The 5914-nt window shown below is 34.6% G+C and overlaps 1 pseudogene; it reads left to right on the top strand.

The window, feature by feature from the left end:
- The first annotated feature begins 1701 nt into the window (after positions 1-1701).
- Positions 1702-2805, top strand: LOC140512130 (dual specificity tyrosine-phosphorylation-regulated kinase 3-like; annotated as a pseudogene).
- The last annotated feature ends 3109 nt before the right edge of the window (positions 2806-5914 follow it).

Genomic DNA, 5914 nt, shown 5'->3' with positions numbered 1-5914 from the left:
GGAATCTCACTTGTTTTAATAACCTTTAAACAATTCACACCCTTCAGTAGCAAACATAATAGTTAGTCCTAAAGTAGCACTGGTGTGTGTGTGTGTGTGTATGTATATATATATATATACATATATACATATATGTATATATATATGTATGTATGTATGTATGTATGTATATGTATATATGTATGTATGTATGTGTGTATATATGTATGTATGTATATGAATATATATGGAAGCAACATGATATAATGGAAAGAGGCCTGTAGACCTACAGACTGATAGGACCTCCATTCAGATTTCAATTGACTACTTGGCAAATCACTTCAGTTTTCTAGGCCTGAATTTGGTTATACGTAAAGTGACAAAATTAGACTAGATGGCCTCTAGGCTCCCTTTTGTCTTTAAATCTATGATCTTAAGACTATCAATTCCTTATCCCCAAGAGATCGTAAAAATGGGAAATGGTCCCACATGTACAAAAATATTTACAGAAGCTCTCTTTGTAGTTGCCAAAAACTGGAAATCAAGGGGATGCCCATAAATTGGGGAGCGGATAAATAAATTATGCTATATGAATGTAATGGAGTACTATTGTGCCATAAGAAATGATGAACAGGAAGACTTCAGAGAGGCCTGGAAGGACTTATATGATGTGATGCTGAGCAAAAGGAGCAGAAGCAGGAGAACTTTGTGCACAATGATGACCACAGTGTGAGAAAGTTTTTTCTGATAGACTTGGAACTTTGTAATAAAGCAAGAACTTAAAAGAAAAATTCCCAGTGGTCTTCTAGGGCAAAAGGACCTCCACGCTCAGAGAAAGAAATATGGAATTCATTCGCAGAATGTAGCAGCTCATTTTTGTGTGGGTGTATTATGTTTTGATTTGTCATATGATTTCTTCCATTTATTTTAGTTCATCTACACAGCATGACTATAGTGAAAATGCATTCAGCAGGAAAGTATGTGTAGATCCTATATAGAATTATATGCCCTCTTGGAGAGGAAGGGTGGTGGGGGGGGTAGGTAAGGAGGAAAAAATATAAGTTTTATGGTAGTGATTGTAGAACATGAAAAATAAAAAATAAATAAAAAAGACTATCAATTCCTTTGAGCAATACTAAATAATCTTTATGCCATAGCTGGCAACCATATTTTCAAACATCCTTTGGAAATTAAGCAATGCAAGATTTTTCAATGCCAAACCCAGAAAAAATAAAGTCATATTAATGTTCAATTTTTAATAAATCCCTTCAACATTAGGTAAGAATGGGAGTCTCTATCACCTCTACAGATAAAATCACAGAAATTTCAGACAACTATATTCAAGGTCATTCATATATGTGTGTGGGTATGTATGTATGTGTATATATATATTATATTTATATAATGTGTGTGTATATATATATATATATATATATATATATATATATATACATACATACAGAGAGACAGACAGAGGTAGAGAAAGAGATAGAGTTAGAGATAAATATGGGCACTGATAGAAGTTGCTACATAACCAAGGTTACCAGGGAAGCAGTGGTGGGTAGGGCTGGACCAGGTCCCTTACAGCAGTTTGTCAGGTGCTGGCAGTCTAAGTCATTTCCAGGACACCTTGTACCCCTGCTATGGAGGAGTCCTGGGTCTCATGATTACTGGTACAAGCCTGTGCAAGGCTATGGGCCCACAAACTAAAAATACTGGGGGGATGACGTTTGTGATATCTTCATGATGTTCAATGAAACTAAATGTCCACTTGACTCAAATATAACCTGAAACCTTTCTGAACCAGTTCTATCAAGAAAATTATATATTACTTCTGAAAAGCTAGCAACAAACCACACTCAACCATTCCCAAGTGGAGGTAACATTAATGAAAAATAGCTGTAGACAACAGAAGAGAAAATCCTCTTCATTCCATAGAAGTAAATACTTTGGAAAAAAGTCCTCCCAGCATTTCTCAGGGTAAACGTTCAAATAATTTGAATAATGTCAAATCTAGTAGTTTATCCAGAGTTTAAAATGGTACTTCAGACTCCTGAACAAGCCCTAAAATAATTAAGCTTCCAGTGACTCCTTATGAAAAGCTGGAAATCATCAATTATCCTGAAGTTTATTTTGTGTGTTCAAATACAAGAAAAGGCATGGTATCATTGGCGGCCCCAACAGTGGGGGGTATAATGATGCTGAGGAGGGCTTCATTCATGTACCTTGAGACCACTTGTCTTACAGATTTGAAGAAATGAAAACCATTTACAAAGTCAGTTGTGGGCAAATAGTTCAAGTTTATTACCACAATCAACATTATGTCACCCAGAAGATGATTTACAATGAAAAGAACTTTCATCAACAAGCAGCCAAGGAAATCAAAGTTTTAGAGCATATTAAGAATCAGCATAAAACAGATAGCATGGATGTTATTAACATGCTAGAAAGATTTACATGCCTGAATGATACTTTTGGATTGCTAAGCATGGAACTCCATGAGCTGATCGCATAGAACAATTTTCAGGGGTTAAATGCCCAGCTGATATGCAAATTAACTCAATCTATGTTGCAAACACTGGTTGTTCTCCATAGAAACAATATCATTCACTGTGAAATAAAGCCAGAAAAACATTCTTCTAAAACAGCATGGCCTCAGTGTAACCAATGTTATTGGCTTTGGGTTCACTTGTTTTAAGTACCAAAAACCCCACACATATATCCAGTCTTGTTTCTACATAGAACCAGAAATCATCTTGGGTTGTTGATAGAGTATCATATATTATTGATGTCTGGAGTTTGTGCTGTGTTCTTAAACAACTGTAACTCAGTCTCTCTTCCCTGGAAAGAATTAGGAATATCAATGAACTCTTATCTAACTATTTCTCTCTATCTCTCTATTTCTCTATCTCTATCTATCTATCTAGATATGTGTGTATATATGTATACATATGTACACATATATACATATATGCATATATGTGTGTGTGTGTGTGTGTATAAGAGCTCACTGATATTTTAATTATGTATACTGGAGCTTCCACGGATACCCAGCTCACCCAAAAAAACTCTGGCAAGTTATATTTGCCAAGTACTTTATCAACTCCAAGGGCCTGCCCCAATATTATACATACAATGAAAACTCAAACAAGACTATTTATCGTGCATTATTTTCTCGCTTATAAAGGGTCTTGAACAAGTTCTTAGGGTGCTGATCTTAGAGTCAGGAAGATATAGGTTTAAATCCAATCTCTGAAACTAAATAGCCATGTGAAACTGGGTAAGCTATTCAACTGGTTGGAGCCTCTAGTTACTTCATTTGTAAATTGGGAAGTCACAACACCTGCCTCTACAGTTCTTTTAAGACTCAAATGAAACAAGTTATATAAAGTATTTTATAAGTTTAAAGTGCAATGTAATAAGAGAAAAATATTTTTGTTATTGTTGTTATTTCTTCACTTTTGAGTGAACTCAGGATCTTCACAAATGACAAAAGATTATAAAAAGCAGAAAAGACCTTTTCCCTTCTCCATTATGAGCTCCATAAACCTAACCAATCTACAGCCCAAAGTCAAAGATCTGATGTCATTCTCTTGCTAATGAAGCTTCAGGATTCCCTGTTTTCTAGGGTATATAATACAAGTTCATCTGATAGAGCTAAGTGGCAGTTGATAGAGCACTGGGCCTGGAGCCAGTAAGATCCAAGTTCAAATCCAGTCTTCAGTTACTTACTAGCTCTACAGCTCTTTGAAGGCTTCTTAATCAATATCTGCCTCATTTCCCTTAGCAATGAGGACCCTAATCACCCATACTTCACAGGATGGTTAAAAGGATTAAATTAAACAACATTTGCAAAGTGCTTAGCACAGTATCTGGCACATGACAGTAGTTTAATAAATGTGTATTCCATTCCTCCACTCAATTGTCATTTAAAAGACTACAATCTGGTTCTTACCAATTTTTCTAGATTGATTAGAAATTACTTTCCCTTCAAGAATTCTAAGTTTTAGAAAACCTGTCATTCCCCACATACAGCATTCCATCTCCCAACTCCATGTCTTTGTATAAGAAATTTTTCATGTCTGGAATGCTCTTCTCAAATCTACCTCTTGGAATCTCTTGTTCCCTTCCAGGTTCTCCACTACCACCTTTTACAATAGGTCTTAATTGATTCTTCTGGCTATTGATGATCATTCCAAAATAATTTTATATTTACTCTTCATATGAGTGTATATTTGTGTATGTGCATTAAAATCTTTCTATCATTACTCACATGTGTACATATCATATCACCAGTAAATTCATGAATTCTTTCAGTTCAAATACTAATTTATTTAATTTTCCTTTGTATTTCAAAGTTGCTTAGTACCTGGGATACACCAGGTACTTCTTCTGTGCTTAATAAATTAATTGTATTTTAATATATAAAATATTATGATCTCAAGACTCTCAAGGTCTCTCTCTCAAGAACTTTAGGTTTGGTTGTTCAACATGGGAGACATTGTCACAGGACCATTTAGCATGGCATACCCATACCAGAAAGGGTGCTGTGCTCTATGAACAAAGCAGAATTGAGACATCACAAAATAAATGTAGGATGAGCATATTTTGAGTATCCATCAAAAATATTTAGATGGACTATCTGTGCCCAACCTGTGGTAGAGCGTTAAAAGCTTTCATTGGTCTGATCAACCACAGTTGGTACTCTAAAATTTGACTTTATCATGGTGACGTCATTTTGATCCTCTTTGAGAATGAATGACAACAAGTAATGAACCAACCAATAATATTATAATCTTTTTATTGGTATGATAAAACTAATGGGAAGTTGATCATATTTACTTTAATTCTATAATGGGATAAATATTAGAGAACTCTTATATGATACCAAGCTGAAAGAATGCAAAGATATTCAATTTTTCCAACATGTCTTTGCTTAAGAATAATGCTGGGAGAAAAGCATATTATACACACACACACACACACACACATATATATACATGTATATATACATATACACATGCATATGTATAAGTATATGTGTACATGCACATACATGTACATATATGCATGTATATATATACATGTATGTGTATGTATGTGTGTGTGTGTGTATATATATATATATATATATATATATATATATATATATATATATATATATATATATATATATACATAGTAGCATTCTCATGCAGTAGCAATATGATCAAGCATTTCCCAAGATGTAAAAAATCAAAAAGTGTCAAGGCCCAGATCCACTGCAGGCTACAGGGACAGCTGTGTGACCGAGGCAGTTCTTGGACCTTTTTAGCATTTTCCATTACTGTCCTGGACGGAACATATATCAGTGACAGCCAAGCCTTTATGTCATGAGAATTTCAGGATGCTGGAATCTTAGTCTCCTCTCTAGTGACAGGATCAGAAGATTTAGAGCTAACAGGCCTTGCACACTGATTGGTTCTTTCTTATATTATTATTATTATCATCATTATTATTATATAGAAAACAAAGACTGTAGCACATCGACTCGCGTTGGACTTAGAATGTAGTACATATGATTTCAAATTTTACCAGTGAAACTTACCAGCTATGTAAAAATAGCTCTACGTCACATACCTATGTGTGCTGCTGAGGTTTGTGAAACTCTTTAACAAGAATAATAAAAGTGAACTTGGGATAATTCAGGGAATAGGAGAGGGCCAAACTAATCAGTAGAGAAGATAAAACAAGGATAATAGTGATGATGATGATGGGGATGATAATGATTATGATGATGATATGTTGGCTTCTCCTTCAATTAGTTTTTTTTAAGGGTAAGGACCATCTAACCTGCTTGCTTGCATGTGTATGCCCAGTACTTAGCACAGTACCTGACCCATATTAATATGTAGTAGTCTATCTACCTGTCTAACTTTTACAGTAACACATTGAA

This window comes from Notamacropus eugenii, chromosome 6 (genome assembly GCF_028372415.1).
Source record: "Notamacropus eugenii isolate mMacEug1 chromosome 6, mMacEug1.pri_v2, whole genome shotgun sequence".
NCBI lineage: Eukaryota > Metazoa > Chordata > Mammalia > Diprotodontia > Macropodidae > Notamacropus > Notamacropus eugenii.
The sequence above is the reverse complement of the archived record's forward strand: the minus strand, read 5'-3'. Positions and strand labels throughout refer to the sequence as shown.